This window comes from Platichthys flesus, chromosome 19 (genome assembly GCF_949316205.1).
Source record: "Platichthys flesus chromosome 19, fPlaFle2.1, whole genome shotgun sequence".
Taxonomy (NCBI): Eukaryota; Metazoa; Chordata; class Actinopteri; order Pleuronectiformes; family Pleuronectidae; genus Platichthys; species Platichthys flesus.
In genome coordinates, this window is record NC_084963.1 from 32305 (window position 1) to 42456 (window position 10152).

The window sequence follows — 10152 nt, forward strand, 5'->3', positions numbered from 1 at the left end:
ACAACAGACACACACGCCCTTCTCCATAAAACTAGCTATCATCCGAAACACACATTTAAAGGCATTATTAAATCTCAAATCATCCGTTTTCACAGAATATCATCCCGTGTAATAGACCTGCATTCTTCCATCTCCATCCTATTTTGTAGTCTCAGGTCTAGGGGCTACTCCAAACGCTTCCTCCGCCATATCAAGACCAGCACTTTGGCGTCTCTCGCTCCCACTCGCTCCATTCCCCGGATTGCTCCACCCCGTGTCCCGGTACCATTTATATCTACCTTCTCACATAGAATCAAAGGTTTACATAACATCATCAAACAGAACTTCATTCATACTCAAACCCTACAGCCGGCTTTCCAAAATCACGTCATCATATCAGCTTACAGGAAAAACAAAAACCTCCACAGTTTACTAATAAGGTCAAAATACTCTGATAACAAACCACCAACACAAACACAATACCACACACATTATAAAAACAGAAAATTTATTTCAAACCCTCACAGCAATACAGCATTCCCCACATTAGGTACATTTACACTCCACACCACCAACGTCATTTACATCATTACATGCACCACCTGCAATAAACATTATATCGGGGAAACAAAACACTCCATACTCACCCGATTAAAACAACACATATATAACATTGGGGAAGGCAAGCTAACCACCCCCCTCATTAACCATTTTCAGCTCCACTCCGTCAATAATCTTATAATCTCTGGTCTAGAATCAGAAGACCATTGGACCATTGGGCAGAGAAAGAGGACAGAAAAATTATGGATTTTTAAATTAGGTACAATCACGCCAACAGGCCTCAATGACAATTAAGTACACTCATAGGACACCCACCCGACAATCAGTTTAAATTTCCCTCTCATGTAGTCTTCCTTATCAGCTCCCCCGTGTTTTCCCCTTTCCCCCTCCCCCCTTTTTGTTTTTTTTCCCTCTACAACCAGCCGTGCTGCCTGGGTCCACTCAGGCCCCCCAGGGCACCACTTTAACACACATGCCTCGGGGGGAATCGAGCTGGGATTCTCTGGGCCAGGGGCGTCATCTCTGCCACTACACCATTATTCATTTTACAATTTTGTTTCCATAAATCCCCATTTTTCATTAGTCTATGTTACTCCAGTATTAAAATACCACCTTCATAGATAAAATTAATCCCCAACCAGGTCTACTTAGTTTTTTAATTTAATTTTCCTCCATAAAATTTAGACAGAATGACGCCCAACAAATACTCCAACCCAGGCAGCAACCGTATTCATCCTTTCTCTGTCCCATGGTCCTTGCAGACGTGCTCTGCCTGGGGATCATACCCTGGTCCCCCGTTAGAGGGAGCGGAGCTCCTCCAACCGTGCCACCACTTTAAGATCAATAGGCCAGTGCAAATAAACCACACTCATGAACCCTGAACTCTAACCCTAACCCAACCCTAACCCTAACCCTAACCCTAACCCTAACCCTAACCCTGTTCTGTTTTTTTTGACCGGTCAAAAAACTTGTCATACTCACAACTACTTACCAAAGTTTACTTTAAAACAACAGACACACACGCCCTTCTCCATAAAACTAGCTATCATCCGAAACACACATTTAAAGGCATTATTAAATCTCAAATCATCCGTTTTCACAGAATATCATCCCGTGTAATAGACCTGCATTCTTCCATCTCCATTCTATTTTGTAGTCTCAGGTCTAGGGGCTACTCCAAACGCTTCCTCCGCCATATCAAGACCAGCACTTTGGCGTCTCTCGCTCCCACTCGCTCCATTCCCCGGATTGCTCCACCCCGTGTCCCGGTACCATTCATATCTACCTTCTCACATAGAATCAAAGGTTTACATAACATCATCAAACAGAACTTCATTCATACTCAAACCCTACAGCCGGCTTTCCAAAATCACGTCATCATATCAGCTTACAGGAAAAACAAAAACCTCCACAGTTTACTAATAAGGTCAAAATACTCTGATAACAAACCACCAACACAAACACAATACCACACACACTATAAAAACAGAAAATTTATTTCAAACCCTCACAGCAATACAGCATTCCCCACATTAGGTACATTTACACTCCACACCACCAACGTCATTTACATCATTACATGCACCACCTGCAATAAACATTATATCGGGGAAACAAAACACTCCATACTCACCCGATTAAAACAACACATATATAACATTGGGGAAGGCAAGTTAACCACCCCCCTCATTAACCATTTTCAGCTCCACTCCGTCAATAATCTTATAATCTCTGGTCTAGAATCAGAAGACCATTGGACCATTGGGCAGAGAAAGAGGACAGAAAAATTATGGATTTTTAAATTAGGTACAATCACGCCAACAGGCCTCAATGACAATTAAGTACACTCATAGGACACCCACCCGACAATCAGTTTAAATTTCCCTCTCATGTAGTCTTCCTTATCAACTCCCCCGTGTTTTCCCCTTTCCCCCTCCCCCCTTTTGTTTTTTTTCCCTCTACAACCAGCCGTGCTGCCTGGGTCCACTCAGGCCCCCCAAGGCACCACTTTAACACACATGCCTCGGGGGGAATCGAACTAGGATTCTCTGGGCCAGGGGCGTCATCTCTGCCACTACACCATTATTCATTTTACAATTTTGTTTCCATAAATCCCCATTTTTCATTAGTCTATGTTACTCCAGTAATAAAATACCACCTTCATAGATAAAATTAATCCCCAACCAGGTTTACTTAGTTTTTTAATTTTATTTTCCTCCATAAAATTTAGACAGAATGACGCCCAACAAATACTCCAACCCAGGCAGCAACCGTATTCATCCTTTCTCTGTCCCATGGTCCTTGCAGACGTGCTCTGCCTGGGGATCATACCCTGGTCCCCCGTTAGAGGGAGCGGAGCTCCTCCAACCGTGCCACCACTTTAAGATCAATAGGCCAGTGCAAATAAACCATACTCATGAACCCTGAACTCTAACCCTAACCCAACCCTAACCCTAACCCTAACCCTAACCCTAACCCTAACCCTAACCCTGTTCTGTTTTTTTTGACCGGTCAAAAAACTTGTCATACTCACAACTACTTACCAAAGTTTACTTTAAAACAACAGACACACACGCCCTTCTTCATAAAACTAGCTATCATCCGAAACACACATTTAAAGGCATTATTAAATCTCAAATCATCCGTTTTCACAGAATATCATCCCGTGTAATAGACCTGCATTCTTCCATCTCCATTCTATTTTGTAGTCTCAGGTCTAGGGGCTACTCCAAACGCTTCCTCCGCCATATCAAGACCAGCACTTTGGCGTCTCTCGCTCCCACTCGCTCCATTCCCCGGATTGCTCCACCCCGTGTCCCGGTACCATTCATATCTACCTTCTCACATAGAATCAAAGGTTTACATAACATCATCAAACAGAACTTCATTCATACTCAAACCCTACAGCCGGCTTTCCAAAATCACGTCATCATATCAGCTTACAGGAAAAACAAAAACCTCCACAGTTTACTAATAAGGTCAAAATACTCTGATAACAAACCACCAACACAAACACAATACCACACACACTATAAAAACAGAAAATTTATTTCAAACCCTCACAGCAATACAGCATTCCCCACATTAGGTACATTTACACTCCACACCACCAACGTCATTTACATCATTACATGCACCACCTGCAATAAACATTATATCGGGGAAACAAAACACTCCATACTCACCCGATTAAAACAACACATATATAACATTGGGGAAGGCAAGTTAACCACCCCCCTCATTAACCATTTTCAGCTCCACTCCGTCAATAATCTTATAATCTCTGGTCTAGAATCAGAAGACCATTGGACCATTGGGCAGAGAAAGAGGACAGAAAAATTATGGATTTTTAAATTAGGTACAATCACGCCAACAGGCCTCAATGACAATTAAGTACACTCATAGGACACCCACCCGACAATCAGTTTAAATTTCCCTCTCATGTAGTCTTCCTTATCAACTCCCCCGTGTTTTCCCCTTTCCCCCTCCCCCCTTTTGTTTTTTTTCCCTCTACAACCAGCCGTGCTGCCTGGGTCCACTCAGGCCCCCCAAGGCACCACTTTAACACACATGCCTCGGGGGGAATCGAACTAGGATTCTCTGGGCCAGGGGCGTCATCTCTGCCACTACACCATTATTCATTTTACAATTTTGTTTCCATAAATCCCCATTTTTCATTAGTCTATGTTACTCCAATATTAAAATACCACCTTCATAGATAAAATTAATCCCCAACCAGGTTTACTTAGTTTTTTAATTTAATTTTCCTCCATAAAATTTAGACAGAATGACGCCCAACAAATACCCCAACCCAGGCAGCAACCGTATTCATCCTTTCTCTGTCCCATGGTCCTTGCAGACGTGCTCTGCCTGGGGATCATACCCTGGTCCCCCGTTAGAGGGAGCGGAGCTCCTCCAACCGTGCCACCACTTTAAGATCAATAGGCCAGTGCAAATAAACCATACTCATGAACCCTGAACTCTAACCCTAACCCAACCCTAACCCTAACCCTAACCCTAACCCTAACCCTAACCCTCATCCTAAATACTCACACATCCTCTGAAGAAGCATCGACCAATGCGAAACGTCAGGATCCTAAATACTACTCAACGGTACGTCAGCTTAGACTCTTTTATCTTTTAAAACTCTGGTTTTAAAGCAGCCTTGCTTTTTAACTATTAGAAGATTTGTTTTTAACTATTAAAGCTAGTTTTTTGAATGTCCTGGGGGGCTACTGCCTGAGGCCTTCCTTATGCTTAAAACAATTGACTCTTTCCACACTCTGGTATTTAAACAGCCTTGCTTTTAACCAGTTGGGTCTTTTGTTTTTGCCTTTTAACTAAGCCACTCGTTCCAAAAACACCCTGAGTGGCTTTTGCCTTAAGCCTTTCCCCGTTTGTATTAAGCAATAGACTCCTATCCTCTAAAAAACTCTGGTTTTAAAGCAGCCTGGCTTTTAACAAGTTGGAGTATTGTCTTTTTTTGGTTTTTGGACTAAAAAGCTATCGGTTTTAAACAGAGCTTAGAACATCAAACAATAGACTCCTATCTTCTAAAAACTCTGGTTTTAAAGCAGCCTGGCTTTTTACCAGTTGGAGTATTGTCTTTTTGATTTTCTTGCTTTTTGATTCTTTGTTTTTTGGACTAAAAAGCTACTAGTTTACAACAAAGCTTATAGCACTAAACATCCTGAGGGACTTCTGCCTAAGCCTCTCCCCCTATTTTTTTAAACAACACTCCTATCTTTTAAACTCTGGTTTTAAGCGGCCTTGCTTTTACCAGTAGGAGTTTTGTATCTGACAAAGACTCCTATCTTCTAAAAACTCTGGTTTTAAAGCAGCCTGGCTTTTTACCAGTTGGAGTATTGTCTTTTTGATTTTCTTGCTTTTTGATTCTTTGTTTTTTGGACTAAAAAGCTACTAGTTTTCAACAAAGCTTATAGCACTAAACATCCTGAGGGACTTCTGCCTAAGCCTCTCCCCCTACTTTTTTTAAACAACACTCCTATCTTTTAAACTCTGGTTTTAAGCGGCCTTGCTTTTACCAGTAGGAGTTTTGTATCTGACAAAGACTCCTATCTTCTAAAAACTCTGGTTTTAAAGCAGCCTGGCTTTTTACCAGTTGGAGTATTGTCTTTTTGATTTTCTTGCTTTTTGATTCTTTGTTTTTTGGACTAAAAAGCTACTAATTTTCAACAAAGCTTATAGCACTAAACATCCTGAGGGACTTCTGCCTAAACCTCTCCCCCTATTTTTTTAAACAACACTCCTATCTTTTAAACTCTGGTTTTAAGCGGCCTTGCTTTTACCAGTAGGAGTTTTGTATCTGATATTGCTTTTAATTTATTTTTTTCTTGTGATCCTCCTCCCGGCTGGGACGAGGTTATCAGAGACTTATTTCCTAAAAATCCTTTTTTGGAAAACTTATTAATTAATTATTTTTCTGGAGACCTCCCCCCCGCTCTTGGTTATACTGAGACGTTTTTTTTGGAGTTCCCTTCTTTTACTAGGATACACCTGGAACTCATCCTCATCCTCCTGGACCACTGCCCAACACCAACCCAGCTCCAACTTGGGAGGCCCAGCCAACTACTGGACCAAGGAGACCTACACTACCAGGGATACCCACCAGGCAACAACCAAAGGCACCTGAACCCCATTCTGCTGGACCACTGCCTTAACGTCACCCCAGCTCCAACTAGGAAGGCCGAGGAACAAGCCATCAGCCATTTACTGGACAAAGGTGACCTCCAACTACACTACCAGGGTAAGAGCCCCCTCCAGTGACTTTTAAAATGTTTTTTAACAGAGCAAAGCCCGTACCGATGAGTGGTCTAGGACACAGGCCACAGCTCACACACACACACACAAACACAGCCCCACAACCCCTGATGTCTGTAAACACACACTCAGCTTCACAATACAAACACAACAATACACGCCGGTTAACAAACATGAACACAGCACCCACCAACACATGGAATCAGGTACCGGACCCAGCCACCCGCACCGCTTCTAAACAAATATTTCAATTAATACAGGCTATACACCACAAACACACAACAGATAATTCACTCACCACCAACACTTTCCCACCTGGGATGATGCGTCAGGTCACCAGACTGACGGACTTCATCAAACCGGCCACACCATCAGACACCACACGTCACAAGATCAAAAACAATACGGACAACTGGATGAGAACAAACATGGCTATATTACGGGAACATTACACCAATACAATACATACCCTCGGCCACACACCACACAACCCCATAGCGTTTCAAATAGCTACCGGATGGGCTAGGAAGCGGTATGGCCAGAGACTCCGGGCGGACACCATCAAGGCAACAGAAGGTATACTGCAACGTAACATCATTAAGAACAATAAAACTTTTCTCAACCCTAAGAGCAGGTTGGAGGGCTCCCTCTCCACCATCCCGGAATTATCCGATGAAGAGGAATTCCCACCACTACCAGTCATCAGTAAGTTACCCCCTGCATTTCAGCCCTTTCCAATTCAACAGCCCCGGACACCACTACTCCCCACCCCCACCCAGTGCCAGACAACACTGGATGGCCTACAACCGCAACCTCAACGACCCAGACATGACCACCCATACCAGACCAACAGACAGAAGACATTCCCCTTACCCCAAACCAGGCCCCCCCTACAACCGACACTACCTGACCACCCCATACCCAAACCAAGACGAAAACCACTGTACGGACTTCCGACCTACCCAATATATAACAAGGGCCCTCTACAAGCACAGAGGGCACCTCTACATCTGACTACAAGACAAACCCCTCCTGACCCAAACACCTCCACCCCTCCCTCAGTGAGGGGCAAGAAAGTAGTCTCCTGGGGACCCGAACCGGTCTCCCAGGGGGCAGAAATCATCTCAAAACCCAACCCCAAACTCTCCCCCATCCTACCGACAGTGACTAGACGGAAAACCCCTATGACACGACTACCCCTAAGCCCCAGTACCCCCGACTCACCTACTATCAGTACAGGAAGACGGACACAGCAAACAGAAGTCCTAATTCATTCAGTACCAGACACACAAAACAATACCCTAGAACTACAGTCCATATCACTCAACACCCACAGTTATTCAAATGTTTCAACCATCAACCTTGATACCATTTCCTCTCCCCCTTCTACACCCACAGGTGTTGCTGGTCCCCGGACTGGCACAATGGAACAGCGAGGAGCCCCGACAACCATAACGGGAGGGTCACCTAACATGATGAGCGGGCAATTAAAGGCTAATATTGCCACTCAAGCCGTATCTGAGACCTCCCTACCACTTCTCCGCGGAAGTCCACCTCCCACTTGTGCCGTTCGGGGGTCCAGCACACCTCCACCCCCCGAGGATAGCCCCACAGGACCCTCCTCCACCTCCTCCCCATTCAGCCTACCACCACACACTCCCACATCAGGTAAATACCATCCCACATCACACATCGCCCGACACACCAGGAAACTCCAGGACTGGTCTTTCAAAAGCCGTAGACCAGTCCTGGTGTTGGGGGATTCCAACATCAACAGAATCCCCCCCCACAACAACCCAGACATACAATTAGACAGTTACCCGGGGGCCAACATGTACCACTTTCTTAAAATCTGCGAAAAAACGGTCCCCAACCCAGCAACAAAAATAGTGGTCCTCTCCATCGGGATCAACAATAAAGACCAGGACCCCAGGCAGACCTCCTGCAAACAGTTAAAATCCCTCTACAAATTAGCCCAACTTGCCTTCCCTAATGCCGACATTTACTTCCCAATAATAAACTTCTCGGACAACCTCAGCATTAAACAACAGTACAATCTGAAATACATTAACAACACAATAGCCACCTACTTCCCGTTCCTAGCAGAGATTCCACATGACACCTTTTTAACAGAAAAAGACAACATCCATTGGAAGCCGGCCACAGCGCAACTCATTTTCAACTACTGGTTAAAACAACTAAATTTATAATAAAACCCAAACCCAAACCGGGCAGAAACGCAATTCCACACCCTGTACCCCAAGGTGACCCCGCAGTCGACTTGGGGTGGAGCTCTACATCAAACATACTTAACTTATCCGTACTATTCACTCCAACTACAGACCAGATCCATTTATTGGAAAGGGGTCTTTCATTCATCCCACGCCCGGCAAAGTTTGACTGGGAGGAACTTCATAGGGACCTACACCAATATAACAGAAGGTTAAAAATTATCAGTCATTTTCATGGAAAACCGGACCACATCCAGACACCCTTCATCCACAAGTCTAATTGGGAACCCACCACGGCTCAATCACACGCAGCCACAATAAACCTGGTGCAAAAGAACAAACAGGCCTTGCGGTACTACCGGCCCCCAGGGGACGTTGCAGACAACCTCTCGGGGCCGGAACGCAGGGCCCTAGAAGAACTTACCCAAAATCCCAATATCATCATTAAACCCGCGGACAAAGGCTCCAAAATAGTCATCATGGATAGACAGCAGTATTTACTGGAGGCAAACAGACAACTCTCAAACACTACACATTATAAACCCATTCCGTCAGATTTACAAAGTCAAACTCAACCACTTCTCCGTAGCATCATACAAACCTTATATGACAATAAAACCATTAACCATAAGCAAAAAAACTACTTCTTTGGCCCCGACCAACCCCGCCCCCGACAATTCTACCTACTACCTAAAATCCATAAAGAACCCTCATCATGGACCATTCCCTATGAAGTTCCCCCCGGCAGACCTATAGTTTCAGATTGTAATAGCACTTCATATCATATCTCAGAATACATAGAACATTTCCTGGGACCCCTTTCCAATAAACATCCCAGCTACATCAAGGACACCTACCATTTCATAGACACCATCCGGCCCATGGTTGTTCCAAATCAGTCATATTTATTTACAATAGACATAGACAGTTTGTACACAAATATCAATACACAAATCGGTATCAAGGCTATAAAATCCATCTTCAATAACAACCCCGACAACAATAGACCGGACAAAGAAATCATCCAACTCCTGACAATCTGTCTCAACAATAACGATTTTTCATTCAATAATAAACAATTCCTGCAAATCCACGGAACGGCCATGGGTCAGCGATACGCACCCTCATATGCCAACATTTATATGAGCGAGTGGGAGCGAGAGGCACTAGCCAAGTGCACTCACAAACCTCTCACCTACCTCCGATTTTTAGATGACATATTTGGTATTTGGACACATGACATATCTTTATTTTCTGACTTCATAGACACATTGAATAGCCACCACCCGTCCATTAAAGTTAAGTACATCATAGATCCATTACAAATAAATTTTCTAGATACAACTGTTTTTTTTGACCGGTCAAATAATTCGTCATACTCACAATTACTCACCAAGGTTTACTTTAAAACAACGGACACACACGCCCTTCTCCATAAAACAAGTTATCATCCAAAACATACATTCAAAGGCATAATTAAATCCCAAATCATCCGTTTTTATAGAATATCATCCCTGGCAATAGACCTTCATTCATCCATCTCCATCCTTTTTCGTAGTCTCAGATTAAGGGGCTACTCCAAACGCTTCCTCCGCCATAT

At 43.9% G+C, this 10152-nt stretch overlaps 1 long non-coding RNA gene across 1 annotated transcript; it reads left to right on the plus strand.

The window, feature by feature from the left end:
- The first annotated feature begins 5860 nt into the window (after window positions 1-5860).
- LOC133975442 (uncharacterized) lies at window positions 5861-8033 on the plus strand. Its single transcript, XR_009924753.1, has 3 exons — window positions 5861-6307; window positions 6956-7026; window positions 7720-8033. It is a non-coding gene; the product is annotated as an uncharacterized LOC133975442 (long non-coding RNA).
- The last annotated feature ends 2119 nt before the right edge of the window (window positions 8034-10152 follow it).